Raw genomic sequence first — 15,279 nt, 5'->3', positions numbered from 1 at the left:
GTAATGAAACCTTGTTTAAGTGTGGTGTATTTGACTGCTTGGACTACAATACCATAGATTGGGTGGCTGAAGAACAGAAGTTTATTTCTCACAGTCATGAAACTGAGAGTCCAAGATCAAAGTGTTAATGGGTCAATGGTTTAGTTTCCTCATGAGAGCCTTCATCCTGTCTGCTTTCATCTTCTGAGAGATATAGAGAGGGAGAGAGGAAGAGAGAGTGAGAACGAGAAAGAGGGAGAGATGGAGAGAGAGAGAGAGCTCTTTAAGTGTCTCTTCTTCTAATGACACTAATCCGAACAATCCTACGGAATTCTATCAAGAATCTGTTCTTAAGGCCTCCTTTAATATTTTTTTTTTACTCCAAGGATCCCCACATTATGAGTTAGAAATTGAACATATAAATTTGGAATATATAATTTGGCCCAAGACAGGCAATAAGAGCCCTGAGGTGAGTAGAATAAGTAAGTAAGTTTCCAGGGAGATTTCTACCCTGCCTTCTCCTCAAACAGAAAGAGTATGATAGGTTGAGTAATAAACTAAATGGCAGGAAATTCCAAACTAGCTCAGATCTATGGGTCCAAGAAACTTTCCCTTACTTGAACCTGCAATTCTAATTAGAATTAGATGTTAAGATTGTTCCATGCCAAACTGGTTTGAGGCCATAAATCTTCCAAGGTGCTAAGATATGTTTATCCTGAATATTTCTATGTTAACACCTTGAATGTAGTCCCTTCTTCACCACATGCAGAAATTTCTACATTTTCTACATAGCTGCTATGTATAGTAGAGAGAGTGCCCTAAAGAAAACGTTGAATGGAAATCAGAAAATATAAGAGGATTTGAACAAGAATTGAAATTGAGGTGGTCTCTAGTCAAGAATGTAAGTTGGTCTACTGCCTCCAGATACAGTGACTGCTACAGCAGTAGTCGATTTTCTACTATACTAACATGCCATGCTCTATTCAAATAATAAAACACAATATGTGGGTGTAGTACTGGTATTCAGTAAATTTTTTAAAATTCTGTATTCTATGAAAGTACTCATGCCTACAGAACTTACCCTTTTATGAAAACTATCTTGAAAATTGGATAAGATAGAGAAAACTGACATTTGAGAGAAGGGATTAAATAATCATGATGTCCGAGAAATGGAAATAAACAATATGAACCCTATTATTTCTTCTATAATTTCTGGTCTTCAGCACAAGGAATGTAAACCCAAATATTCTGGCAATTAAAATAAACTTCAAATTCAAAGATCAGTGATGAGAAAAACGGAAGACACTAGAATTACTAAGGAAGATTACTAGAGAGGAGGAAGTGATAGGCAGAGAATGAGCACTGCAAGTCTACAGAATTTTTGTTGGAATTCCAATCTTTGAGAGGAAGTTGAAATTTAATTTGGCTAGATTAAAAATTCAGTTTCTAGAAGATAGTTAATAGTTGTAAACTAAACTATACGTAAAGTTTAACTAAACCTGCCACTCATTGGAGAAATGTTTTCAAACAAACGACACATTTTTATTAAAGTAAAAATTAGAAGGTTCAGGGTTAATAGAGAGAAAATAATACTATGTAGACCCCTGCATACAATATTTAGAGCAATCCTTGAAAATATCTAACACCGCTGCAAGTATGTTACCCTACTAGAGAATTATCTAACAATCTTTAAAAGAATACCACAAAACCTAGCCTCAATAATATAACATAACAATATCCAACATCAAGCAGAATGATAGTCATGTGAAGAAGAAAACTAAATTTCAAAATCGAGATAAATTATTTTATAGAAATATTACCCATGAATGACAGACATGACAAAATTCACAGTCAAAAACATCAAAATAGCTATTATAAACATTACAATTATATCCTTTGACTTAAAGAAAACAGAACACAAGGAAAGGATTAAAGATGTGAAAAAGGGAATTCTAGATTTGAAAATACAGATAACATAGGCCGGACCAGAGAGATAGAGCAGATAAGGCACTTGCCTTGCCTGCAGCACCCCATAAAGTCCTGGGGTACCACCAGGAGTGATACCTGAGTCAGGAAAAAGCCTTAAGCACAGCCAGCTGTTGCACCCCACATCCCACCCTCCCTATAAAAAGAAAAGAAAAGAACAAGAGAAATGAAGGGGAAGGGAGAGGGCAAAAAGCAAATCAAAGTATCTTATTTGATACTACAAGAGAAAAATAAGGAATAAAAAGAACCATAAACTTGATGGCAAAGAAATAGACAATATCCTAAGTGAAAGAAGCATATATTGGATATATTGAAGATCAGACCTTGATGACTTGAGAAACAAACTAGAAACATAAAACACTTGCTTGCCACACATGGCATTTTCCTCAAAAATGTAAACAGAATATTAGTGGTTGTCTTCCATCTTTGGGGAGCACAAAAGATTGTCCCAAATTCTTTTCAACTTATGTGTGTATTTCTTATCATAGAAAAACAGGTGGAAACCAAAAAAAAAAAGAAGAAGAAAGGGAAGATATTCAACTTAAGCAATTTCCACAAACTTTTTCAAATATTTTTGTTTAGCTGTAGCCCTAATTTCCATCTGCACAAATGATAGAAACTTCTATTAGATTAGTTACTTTAATGGAAATTTTGAAATTCACAAAGATTATTCCCTCTTTTCTTGTTGTTTTCTTTTAACAAGAAGTCTTTCTTTGTCCACATTTTACATGACTGTAGAGTTGAACATGAGAAAATGAATTAAGATCATTTTATTTTATCTGTACCATGTCCACTTTTTGAGGGACCCTAAAATAGGATGATTTTAGGTGTGGTCTTATAATGGAAATTAGTTTTCTTTACTTTTCGGTAAAAAAGATTACTCTGGTAATCTAGAGTGCCAGAGTAAAGCACTCTTGGATTACCAGACCAAGAACAGCAGTCTCTTTAGTTTAAAGAATCAGTTCTGCACTGGAAGCCTGAAGTGAAGAATCACAAGCTTTGTCTATTATCTTCTAATTGAATTAAGAAAAATACAAAGAAAGCAAATATAAGTTAATATAAGGAAATACCAGGTTGGAGAGATAATGTGGAGGTTAAGACACTTATATGTGACTAACCCTAGTTCAATTCCCAGAACCATTATATGGCCATTGGGCACCAACAAGAGGAACCTTGGAGGACAGAAGTAGGAATAAGTCTTGAGTATCAGCAGGTGTAGTCCAAATATCACCACCCTCCTCCAAGAATATAAAAAATAATATCATTTCTGAGTAAATCATAAACAAAGATACAAGAAACAGTGATTCTATATTGACTCAAATACTACAAAATTGTACTAATCAAATGACAACTAAAATATCACAAGCTACTATCACTCAACATTAGGTCTTAATGATTTGATCACTTGAAATTGTTTCTTCATTTACTTATAAGTAAATGACTGAGTTCAGAAAAGGTGACTATTCAAATAGTAGAAAGCCATTTGTGTAGAACTTGAATAGAAATTCTAACTCACTGGATTGAATTCCCTATTTGTCTCTACTAAGCTTGGGAAATACAAACAAAGGACACTCATGCATATTTTTAGGTTTCCATAAACAAGAATGACAGAAAAAAAGATGACCTGTTCATGTTTTTCCATTTCACCCTGTGAACATTTCACTCTGGAAATTATCACTAGGGCTAAGGTCTTTAGGCTCACCATAATTAGATTGTTCTACAAGGAATGTAGCTCAATGGGCACTTAGTTACAGTTGACAATGCAAATGCATGTTGTGCAGGGAAAGATACACTTCACAGAGGTTCTGAGTCAATCCCAAATACGTACCCGCTGCAAAACCAGCTTCCAATTTCCATATGAAAATAAAGGTAAAGCAGTTCAGACATATTCGAATATCAATTCACCCCCTTTAACAAAATCATTGAATCAAATAAAAAGATACATATAGGATAATCTTCTATGACTATTCAAATCGTATTCGGCCAATATTTTCTATTTCTCTTAACCACATTTGATAAGGTATTTGTTTCCTGCTTTGTTTCCCACAACCCACAAATTGTTCTTCGTGAGGCAGTTGACATTGTTCTCTCCTTGTTCAAGAATTTGTGGTTAGAAATATTTTATTAATTTTACAATAACACTAACTTTAATATGACAAATACTTGTACAATCACAAAGAAGAGTATTATTGTCCACATCTTTCAGCTACATACATCTGCTCTGAAACATTAAATGTTACTCTGGCCAATTTACTTTAAGAAAGTTTATACACAGAAAATAGATTTTTTGGATAAAAGAAAGCAGAGTATAGAGGTGGAAGATAGTTCAACAACGCATATGCTTTGCACACAGATATGATCCTTAGCATCACAAGGTCCCTGAACACCAAGAGTGATCTGTCCTCCAGCAATAAATTAGGAGTAACCCCCAGGCACACCCAGCTGTGTGGCCCAGAAAAAAAAAATTAAAAAGATGGGTGTAAAAAAATACCTTATAAGAAAAAATTTTATTTGCAATCTGAAAGATTATTTGAAGTTTTTAAAAATTTGATAAATTCTTTAAATAATTTTTCTCAAATTTCAATAATGTTAGAGATACAAACCCGACCTTGAAGATACAAACATGAAACTTTAACATACTGGAGGACCACAGAAGTAGCACAGTGGGAAAGCCATTTGTCTTGTATGCGGCCCTCCCAGGTTTGAGTCCAGGCAAAAAACACTGCTGGGTGTGGTTCAAAAACAAACAAAAATTTAAATCCACATGGTTGGCAATCTGCTGCTATCATTTGCTGGTAGTCCAACAAAAGTTAAAAGCCAGAGTATCTCTATTGAAATAGGCCTCTGATTTGGAGATATGAGGCCGAACTTACATCATTATGACTAGGTTTCAAGAACAAACATCCCAAGAGAACAAGATGGCATTAGTTATGTCCTAACCCTGATATAGTAGTTCATCATTTTATTACATTCCACTGTTCAAAGCAGTCATAAATGTCCAACTGGTTGCCAGGGGAAGAAACAAACTCCAGTTCTTGATGATCAGTATCACTATTTTTAGAATTTGTGGATCAGGAGATACTATTGAACCCATTTTTGGAAGACAAGATCTGCTATACCAAGTAAAAAAGTATTACAAGAGGGAACTAATATTCGGGAGTATATCTTTTTTTCTGTAATGTTATAATGTGATGGATAATTTTATAATAGATCTCTTGTTCAACTGAATATAAAATTTGTCTAGATTATAGATCCAAGAAACTTTGAAATAAAATCAATTAATTTTGGATATATTAACCAAGATAACCTCTTGGCCTTTTTTTCTAACAAGAAAAAGTATTCAATATTTTCTATCTAGTTAAATTCTATTTAACAAATAGTTCTTGAGTCCAGAAACATAGCTCAGTAGTGTAGCATTTGCATTGCATATGTGAAGTTCTGGGTTTATTCCCCAGTACTACAAGTGCATAAGTGCATGCACACGTGTGTACATGCACAAACATTCTTGAATATATGCTACATACCGTGTACTGTATTAAATATGCTACTACAAGTTAGGAATGTTCCTCTTCTATGAAATATAGTGTATATACTAAATAATTTTAACATTGTAAATAAATAAAAATATTATGGTATGTACTATATTCAATTGATACCCACAAAAGAATGAAGTTAAACACCTACCTTACATCATAAAAGTTAAAAACTCAATATTTAATTTTATCAAATATAAAAGTTAAAACTCGGGCTGGATCAAAAGTACAGAAGGTAGGGCATTTTTCTTGCATGCAGCCAACCTGGGTTTAATTCCCAGCATCCCATATGGTCCCCTGAGCACAGCGAGGGGTAATTCCTAAGTGCAGAGCAAGGAGTAACCCCTGTGCATCGCCGGGTGTGACCAAAAAAGCAAAATATAAGAAATAAATAAATAAAAGTTAAAACTTAATATTTGTAAAGATCAAAATATTTCAAAAATTCTTTGAAAACTTAAAAGCTAAAACTCTTAGGGAAAGTCCTCCTATATGTTAGTAAAAGTACAAGAAAGAAAATAAATAATAGACCAATTGGACTTCATTAAAATTTCAGACTTGCAATTTGTGCAGACCATGAAAAAAGTGAAAACATAGCATAGAGAACAGAAATAAATTTTTGAAAATCACATAAATGACAAAGGAGTCCTGTTTAGAAAATAAGAACTCTTACAAGTTAATAACACAAAGACAAAAAACTCAGTATTTTGGAGGGAGCTCCTGAAGCAGTAGGGAGTCTGGTTCTTATCTCTGAGCTGGAGGTCACCAGGTCCATTATGACATTTTTTCCTGGCTACCACGAGGGACATTGTAGTAAAAGAGATCCAACACAAAATTTTAAGAATAAAAGGCATGCATTTCAATCATTTTAACTATCTTCCAGATACCAAACAACTCAAATTTTATATGGTCAACAGATCTGAAGAGATATTACTCCTAGAAAATAAGCAAACAGTAAACCAGTACATAAAAACATCTTTAAAATCATCCAGGGAAGATGCCCTACCAAGGTCATGAATTGCCCCCCCACGAGCAGCTCTACAGCATGGCCATGGCTCCAGAGGCACAAGGACTTAATCCAGAACCCGGCAGCTTGCAGCAGAAAAGTGAATGGACTATGCATTAAACTATGGTGCCATGCCTCTCTGGGAGAGAAAGGATGTCTGTCCCTTCCGCTTCCCCCCATCCCCCCCGGCAGCAAGGTGGCCGCCACCTCAGAGTTTATTGGAAAACCAGGTATGAGTGGGCGGTGATGGGGCAACTGCAGCCTCATGGGATGGAGGGCGGTACCAGCTCATCCTTCACGCCCTACCGAGGTCACAAGTTGCCCCCCACGAGTGACTCTCCATCATGGCCATAGCACCAGGCGCACAGAAACCAATCTCGTAATTATCTGGCTCTTGGCAGAAATCCATCCAAACTTAATTAGTGAAATATCAGAAATCCAAAATTGTGAGGCAGCTATAGCAGCCATGTGACATCATATGGTTCTCATAACCAGCTATAGAAAACAAATTATTTCACAATGCCTTTTCAGCAGTTCTGATTGTTGGGGGAAAATTCTAAACAATAATGGTGCATCTTTTGTTGAAATAATGAATGTAATAAAAGTAGAGACAGAAAAAAAATCATCCAAGGAAGTGCCCCTCAAATCCACAACAAGACACTATCACACACCTATTAAAATGGCTATATTTAAAACTACAATTAAAAATTTTTCCAAGTAGAAAAGTTAGAACCCTCATACATGGATGTTAAGGATGTAAATTAACTCATATAATATTTATCCTTTAGTGACTTATGAACCAGTCACTTTGGAGAACAATCTCGTAGCTCTTCAAGTGTTAAACATGTTGCTACCATCTGGCCCAGAAAATCTACTTCTGAATAATTATCTCAGACAAACAGAAGTTATATTCATATGAAATATTGACTCTGAAATTCAGCTGCATCATTAATAATAGACAAAAAGTCAAAACAATTCATACTCAAATGTTCATAAAATGATGAATAGATTAATAAATTATGTTCAAACAATGGAGTATCATTCAGCAATAAAAAAGGAGCAGTGATATGAGCTAAAACCTATGTAAATATTAAAGATGTTGCATTAAGTGAAAGAACTCAGTCACATAAGCTTGTACGTCCTGATAGCATTTGTCCAGAATAAAAAGAACTATAGAGATTGAAGCATGGCTGTATAATCAGGACTTGCAAGACTGAGGTTTGAAGATACCTAAAGCAATTCTTTTGGGTTTGAACTTGAAACAAAGTTACCATTAAAAGACTTTAAGTAAATTGAATAAAGATAGCACAGGATCATTTTTGCATTTAGAACAATCAAACAATAAGTAGGAATAGAAACTAATGACAAACTTCATTAGTAGGAAGGCCTGGGTGAGAAAAAGTGCCTTCACTCGTGCAACAAAGTTAAAACCAAAATACTACAGGAGAAATTGTTGGATATCAGTTACTGTAGTTCTTAAGACTTGCTGTAAGCAATCTGTCTGGCAAAATGGGTAATGTATGCTAAGTAGAATTAGAATTTAGTAAGACTTTCAAACAGTTACTTCAACAAGGACCAAATATAAAGAGGAGTGATAGCACAGCGGTAGGGCATTTGCCTTGCACGCAGCCAACATGGCCGGCCCGAGTTCGATTCCTCCGCCCCTCTTGGAGAGCCTGGCAAGCTACCGAGAGTATCTCGCCCGCACGGCAGAGCCTGGCAAGCTCCCCGTGACGTATTCGATATGCCAGACACAGTAACAACAAAGTCCCCAATGGAGACGTTACTGGGCCCGCTCGAGCAATCAAAAATAGCTAATGTTTCAAATTACATTATCTTTGCTGATAATATTTTCTTGAAGGAGAAAGAAATGTTTAAAAATGTATTTTTTCTTTTGAATGTTGCGTCACATCTAGCAGTGCTCAAGGCTTGCTCCTGGTTTTGTACTCAGGGAACACTCCTGGTGGGCTCATGGGCCATGTGAGGTGCAGGGATAGAGTTGATTGTGTGCAAGATACTTTATAGTGTACTCTCTCTCTCCCTGGACCCCCTACAATGTATTTTTATATGGTCAGAATTTGTAAAAGTGGGCTTGAGTATGCAAACTATTCAGTCATTACTTTTTAAACAAAAAGAATAAAATTATACTTTAGTAATTATATAACCATACTAGGACTTCTTATGGATATTATAAAATTCTTTATATAGCTCAGTATCATCATTAATGAAAAGTCCTTAATTTTAAAAGAAATAGCTACAATTTTTGCCTTAATAACCACACACAAATAGGGTGTCTGGGAAAAAGCACCTGTTGAATATATTTTTTGATTTCGTAACAGAATATTTGGACGGTGTGTAATTGTTTTTTATTTTAAGAATAAACCAGGAAGCTGGCAGAGCCTATCATTTCTTAGAACTGGCTCTTCTTTTTACAATGCCAAAAGGTCATGAAATCCTGCTCTCCACACTTCCTGATTCTTAATATAAACCATGTATTAGTAATGGTTAAGTATCAACTTATTAAGCACCTTTAGCAGTCTTTGTGACTCATAGTTGTAAATTCTACCCTTCAGAGAGAAGATGCTGATTGTTTGATCTTTATGCCTTCAAAACTGTTGTTAAAATTATTTCCAGGTTCTATCAGTTGAATATATGTTAATTTTGGGGTTATATGTCTTTCAGAACCATATCATTTGCAAAACACTTGATTGTTACAAAGCAATTAAAAGTCCAGCTTTCTGAATGGTAGAAAGTAAATAAGTGCAATGCAGTCAGGCAGGTGAAAGTACATTTTATTTGCAATATTTCTATGTTGACTTACTTTTAACTTTTCAATTTTCTTCAACCCATATCTCAGTTAAAAAGATTTGGAAAGACTTTGCTGTCTTTAGTTCATATTTTGGAAGATATTTACCCAAATATAAAATCGTAAAACTGAAGAAAACAAGCCCATAAATGGAGGATAACATTAGTTTGTGCTTTCTCCTCTGCCACAAGGAACTTAGGTTTATTAGGTTACACCACCCATTACACTGCTCCCGAGGCACTCCCATTCCTCTGTTTATCTTTAACTTCTCTTCTGTGCTCTCTTCCCCTTTCTGTTAATCACACATATCCCCAAATCAGACTCTGTGACTTATAAGATTAGATTCTTTTAAGGATTCTGAATTTTGTATTTGTAAATGAGATATAGTATTTTTCTTTCCCTTACGTCCTTTGCATTGTTTACTTTAGAGCAATGTCCTCTTTGTACAGACACAGAAACTGATAATGTTATGATTTTGTAACCTGGGAATTAATTTACTCCAAATAATATTTACTCCTGGGAATCTGTCATATTTACTTGACTTACTTCTCAATTACCCTTACATCCTAGTACCTACAAAGCAGGGCATCGAAACAGGACAGGCTAGTACCTACAAAGCAGGGCATCGAAACAGGACAGGACAAGTTAGGAGCACGATCATGCACAAATTCTGTCACGACCCAAAGAGAAATGACTGGACAAGGACCCTGAGGGGATTAGGAAAGACTAAACTGGCCTGCGGACTATAGTCTGTGATCTCTAGCAAGATGCTCCCAGGAGAGCCAGCCTATAAGCTTAATGTATCTCTTACTGCATCCACACAAAATGACTGATATTATTAAGAAATAGAATTAATATGAATATTTAAATGGTTATTGACTAAGGAAAGGAGTAACTCACCCCTAGATGGTATTTCGCCCTCAGGTGGATCATCTTGCTGGATGCGGTTTGGTCCTAGAAGAAGCTTCTCCTGAGAGAAGCACTTTACATCTGTTGATCGTATAACCACACCAAAGTGTGATTGCTACCCCAACCCCTCATGATTTGGGGAAATAACTAAGGCTGTAAGACTGGGTGAGGAGAAGGAGGAATAGAGGGGAGAGAGGAATACTGGAGGAGGAACATGGGAATAGGTGGGAATGGGAGGAGGCAGAGAGAGACAAGATTGGAATAAACTCTAACTGATCACCAACCAGCCTGGCAGCCCTGTTTCCTCTTTCATGCATCTGTTGGCAGCAGATGCAGGCCCAAGTGGGGAAGTGGCTCATGGCCACCAAATGCGCGTGGCTGGGAGAGACCCCACGCCACACATTTATTTATTGAACACACACACGAAGATGTACAAAACTAAATATATACAAACATATGTGCACATATACAATATATATTCTGAGATATGCATTTGCCTCACTGAGAAACACTAGCTTGAGAGGGCTTTGAAAATTGAATTCAGTAGTTCATTGATTCATTTCTAAGAAGAAAAATAAAGATTATGTTAAAGGAAAGTCATTGTTGAGCACATTCATAATTTTTTTTAAAAAGTACTGTTAAGCGCTACAAATACAAAGTATTGTTAAGGCAAGAATTCCAGCAGCAAAAGTCCTCAATCCTTAAATAACTGATCATTGTTGGTATTTCAGAGACCTTACCCAATGCAGAGGACAGAGAAGAGAAAAGTGAAGAAATAGGAGATGCTTTTGGCATGTGCTCCCAGGAAGACTCTACGAACTTCTGGCAAGACTGGAGTAGATCTGCACCCTGGTATAGGCTAAGTGGGAGTATTAACTTATCTTGGGTGGGAAATGGGAACAGAGACCTGTGGGACAGGTACATCTACTTGGTCTGGCCTTCTGTTACCTCTCGGGGATGGATGTGAGGAAGCACGAAATGCAGCCGGTTGCTTCCTGTCGCCAGAAAGGCCATATATCCTGTCTTCTACACGTTGAGGTGGAGGCGGGGGCAGAATACAGGGTGGTCTTTGACTCCGGAGATGTTGTTATCTTATCAGTCATCATTTGGTCTCGAGCAAACCTTATAGTTGTAATCATGTGACTTAAACCATAATAACTAAATCTAAAGAATCAATGGCAATGGATTAATTCATCTCTGGCAATTATTCTAATTTATCATTTACTGTGGTACCAAGAAGTGATCATCCATGTCAAGAGAGGGGTTTGGCAGAGAGATACCATTTCACCGGAACTCTTCAGTGCCACCCTCGAGAATGTTATGCGACGACTGGAATGGGAAGGAATGGGAGTGAAGATAGATGGTCGGCAACTACACCACCTCTGCTTTGCTGATGACATCGTTCTAATAACACCAAACATTAGCCAAGCAGCACAAATGCTGGCCGACTTCGACCACGAGTGTGGAAATGTCAGACTACAGCTGAATCTCACGAAGACAAAGTTTATGAGAAACAGTCTCATTCCTGACGTTCCATTCGCTCTCAATGGAATGGCCATCTCCGAATGCAACAGTTCTGTGTACCTAGGTTGAGAAATCAACATGACAAATTACCTGACACTTGAGTTGCACAGGAGGAAGAGAGCGGCTTGGAACACCTTCAAGAGCATCAAAGAAATAGCTAAGAGGATGAAGAATCCTCTGACTCTGGGCACATTTCCTCGATACCATTGTTCTTCCTGCATTAACATATGCCTCAGAGACCTGGGCCCTATGAAAACAGGATGAGAACGCTATTCGGGTCTCCCAAAGAGGAATTCAAGAGCTATGTTTGGAGTATCATGCTTCACTCAAATGAGAGAATCTGGAGTTCCGACCTCCGTTGACAGTCAAGAATCAGGGAAACTGTCTCGTTTGCCAAGGTGTCGAAAATCAGATGGGCTGGACACATAATGAGATTTGGAGATGACCGCTAGACTAGTGCAGTTACGGACTGGATTCCACTGAACGTCAAAAGATCGCGTGGCCACCCACCTACGAGAGGTTCAGACTTCTTTGTCAAAACCCTGAACGACACAATTGTGCCCCAGAAAATCAAGTACCTAGGAATCAGCTTAACTAAGGAAGTAAAGGACCTGTACAAAGAAAACTACAAAATGCTACTTCAGGAAATAAAAGAAGATACGAGGAAATGGAAAGATAGCCCCTGCACCTGGGTCAGGAGAATTAACATTGTTAAAATGGCAATACTTCCCAAAGCACTGTATAAATTCAATGCAATCCCTATAAGGATACCCATGATGTTCTTCAAAGAAATGGAGCAAACAATCCTGAAATTCATGTGGAACAATAAGCCCCCACGAATAGCTAAAGCAATTCTTGGGAAAAAGAAAATGGGAGGAATCAACCTCCCGAACTTCAAACTCTACTACAAAGCAGTAATAATTAAAACAGCATGGTACTGGAACAAAGGCAGAGCTGCAGACCAATGGAACAGGGTTGAATATACTGACATCTCCCCTCAATCATATGATCATCTAATCTTTGATAAAGGAGCAAGAAATGTGAAGTGGAGTAAGGAAAGTCTCGTTAACAAATTGTGCTGGCAAAACTTGATGGCTACATGCAAAAAATGGGCTCAGAACTCTGCCTAAGACCATGTACAAAAGTTAGATCAAAATGGATTAAAAACCTCAACATCAGACCGGAATTCATAAGGTACATTGAAGACAAAGTTGGCAAAACCCTCCATGACATTGAAGCTAATGGTATCTTCAAAGATGTCACGCCACTGGCCGAGCAAGTGAAAACAGAGATGTACTGGTTGAACTCCACAAGAAGAAAACATCCAATCCCATAAAAAAAAAAATGGGGCAATGAAATGAACAGAAATTTTCTCAAAGAAGAAATCCGAATAGCAAAAAGGGACATGGAAAATGCTCTACATCATTAACCATCAGGGAGATGCAGATCAAAACCACAATGAGATACCATCTCACACTTCTGACACTGGCACACATCCAAAAGAACAAAAGCAACCGATGCTGGTGCGGATGTGGCGAGAAAGGGATCCTCCTTCACTGCTAGTGGGAATGCCAACCGGTTCAGCCCTTTTGGAAAACAGCTCAGATAGAGAAGGGAGCACCAAATAAAGGGTGTTTGGAGGATCCTCCCAGGATGGGAGATTCATGTTGAAAGTAGACTATGGACCGAACCGGATTGCCACTCAATGCCTCTTTTGCAGACCACAACAACCAAAAGGAGAGAGAGAACAAAAGGGAATACCCTGCCACAGAGGCAGGGTGGGATGGGCGGGATGGGGGTGGAAGGGATACTGGGATCCATGGTGGTGGAAAATGGGCACTGGTGGAGGGATGGGTATTTGGTCATTGCATAATCGAAACCCAAGCACAAAAATTTGTAAGTCTACAACTGCACCTCATGGTGTTTCACTAATAAAAATTAAAAAAAAAACCTGAACCATCAGTTTGTGGCTCTTCGTGTTCCTAGAACAAGCAGATACCATTGGGCTACACTAGTTCATGACAGGGACGAATGGAGACGTTACTGGCACCCGCTCGAGCAAATCGATGAGTAACAGGATGTCAATTGATCAAGTGGTACCAATATATTCTTAGAAATAGTAGAGAACTTAAAATCACAACAGATATATCTAAGATTGAACTTTCCTAAATTGAAGCGTGATAGGACAAATGACACCGTTTAGGTAAGGACTTTCTTAACATAGAATGCAGCAAGTATATTTTCATTCATATTTGATTCAGATAATCTGTAACAGTATTTTACCTTGATATTTAAGTACATTACTACATATTTGTATTTGTATCTTTTCTATCATTATTCTCATTATTATTATTTCTTGCTAACATTAACCAAACTTTATATTCTAAGAAGTATGCTAGACATCCCTATGGTACTATGTTATTGATCTCTGCTAATAACCAACGACTGTGTGCTATGTGCTTTTAGACTGTTTTCCACTAGCCTGGTTCTTTCAGTTTACAATCTTCCACTCCCTTTTTTTAATTTTAAATTTTATTGAATCACCTTGGGGTAGCTACAAGCTTTCATGTTTGGGTTACAATCACACAATGATCAAACACCCGTCCCTCCACCAGTGGATAATCCCCACCACGAATATCCCCGGTATACCTCCTTACCCCCCTTTCCCACCCTCCCTCTGCCTCCATGGCAGACAATATTCCCCATAATCTCTCTACTTTTGGGCATTATGGTTTGCAATACGGACACTGAGAGGTTATCATGTTTGCTCCTTTATCTACTTTCAGCACACATCTCCCATCTCAACCCGTTCCTCAAGCCATCATTTTCTTAGTGATCTCTTCTCTATTCCAGCTGCCTTCTCTCCTTTACTCATGAAGCAGGCTTCCAGCTATGTCAAAGCCATCTACTACAAGCCCACAGCAAGTATCATTCTCAATGGGGAAAAACTAAAAGGTAAAATGGCCCCTTGCTGCTATTCTTGTAACAGGCACACAGGCTTGATCATTTAACATTTCCATAAGGGCTTAAATGATTCCTCTAGGGCTTCCCTCCCAAATGCTTTGCGTTTCCCTTCTCAGTTTTAAGCTTTGGTTTGCAAAGAAAATTCTCCAGAACGGGACCTCTAAAATATCCTGAAGATACAAAGCCTTTTTTCAATTAAGCTCTCTCCTTGAAAGTTTTAGTAAAATAACTTGCTAATCTAAATTCTTGCTACTAATCTGAACATCTGTGATGGTACAATAGCAGCATCAATTTCATCCAAGAACTTCATAAACAGATATTTAAACCTACTCAATCAGAATATTTGTCTCTACAAAATCATAGGTATTTTGGTTTCTAAAAGTATGAAAGGTTGCAAATCATTGCTCTAGGTCAGAGGTCCCCAAACTTATCTGGACTACTGTCCATTTTCAGAAAAAAAAATTTTTTTTACTAAACTCCGCACTTGGAAATATACTTTAAGAGAACCAGTTCCAACCCCACACCCAATGGCACCCTAGGCTATCATCTTCATGTTGCTCTAGATGGGTCCCATG

The sequence above is a fragment of the Sorex fumeus genome, unplaced genomic scaffold, assembly GCF_029834395.1.
Source record: "Sorex fumeus unplaced genomic scaffold, SorFum_2.1 ptg000009l, whole genome shotgun sequence".
Taxonomy (NCBI): Eukaryota; Metazoa; Chordata; class Mammalia; order Eulipotyphla; family Soricidae; genus Sorex; species Sorex fumeus.
Note: the sequence above shows the minus strand (reverse complement) of the source record.